Source organism: Chiloscyllium plagiosum, unplaced genomic scaffold (genome assembly GCF_037043375.1).
Source record: "Chiloscyllium plagiosum isolate Xiang-an unplaced genomic scaffold, Cpla_swu_hap1 HiC_scaffold_27, whole genome shotgun sequence".
Taxonomy (NCBI): Eukaryota; Metazoa; Chordata; class Chondrichthyes; order Orectolobiformes; family Hemiscylliidae; genus Chiloscyllium; species Chiloscyllium plagiosum.
The window spans coordinates 82,158,945-82,160,067 of NW_028270165.1; the positions used below are offsets into that span (position 1 = coordinate 82,158,945).

The window sequence follows — 1,123 nt, forward strand, 5'->3', positions numbered from 1 at the left end:
GTTTCTCTGTGCTGCAGTGTGTAGTGGCTCGTTGATATAATGTCCTGATGCAGCTTCGTTTGTGGGTGTTGGGATGATTGCTTCTGTGGTTAAAACGTGGTTTGCGTGTGTGGTTTTTCTGTCGACGCCGGTTTGAAGTTCCCCATTGACTGTTCGCTCTACTGTGACATCTAAGAATGGCACTTTGTTGTTGTTCTCCTCCTCTTCAAACCAGGAGCCCCCCTCAGGCCACAGTCTCACTACTTGGAACACCAATATACAGACTATTCAAAGGCCTCCACTGAAGACTAAAACACCAAGTCGAAGATTCACGCCACTCCATTTACTCCATCCAAGAATTCCTGAACACCAAAGACACCAAGATCGAAGATAATGGAATAATGTTGTGCTTTGACATAACAGCCCTGTTCACATCCATTAACATCAACGTGGCCAAAGAAAACTGAAGACACTACTAGAAGAACCAAAGTCACAAGCACAGCACCAACTTCATCAGCAAAGATAGCACTATCCAGCTCGTGGAACTGTGCATTACCACCCACTTCATATTCAGTAACAAGCCTCAAACAAATCAACGGAACACCCATGAAACCACCAGTGTCAGGATACCAAGCAGAAGCAATAATGCAGAGACTCGAACAAACAGCCCTTCCAACGATCCAACCCAAAGTTTGGGTCCGCTACAGTGATGACACTTTTGTCATCAAAAAATGAAACAAATTAGAGGAAACCTACAACACCATCAACAATATCCTTATGGGCATAAAATTCACAAAAGAGGAGAACAACAACAAAGTGCCATTTCTCGATGTCACAGTAGAGCGAACAGTCAATGGTAAATTCAAAATAGCCTCTACAGGAAAACAACGCACGCGAACCAAGAAGTTAGCTACAGAAGCAATCATCCCTACACATACAAACAAATCTGTATCAGGACACTATTTCAACGAGACACGACACACTGGAGCACCCAGGAACTTCGAAGACCAATCAATAACTGTACAGCGCATTTCAGAAGAACGGGTAGCCAACAAACCCCACAGAAAATTGCTTCCCTGACCGGGAATCGAACCCGGGCCGCGGCGGTGAGAGCGCCGAATCCTAACCACTAGACCACCAGGGA

General features: G+C 45.2%; 1 non-coding gene across 1 annotated transcript; it reads right to left on the reverse strand.

Moving 5' to 3' along the window:
* Positions 1 to 1,051: 1,051 nt before the first annotated feature.
* Positions 1,052 to 1,123, reverse strand: trnae-cuc (transfer RNA glutamic acid (anticodon CUC)). Its single transcript has one exon. It is a non-coding gene; the product is annotated as a tRNA-Glu (tRNA).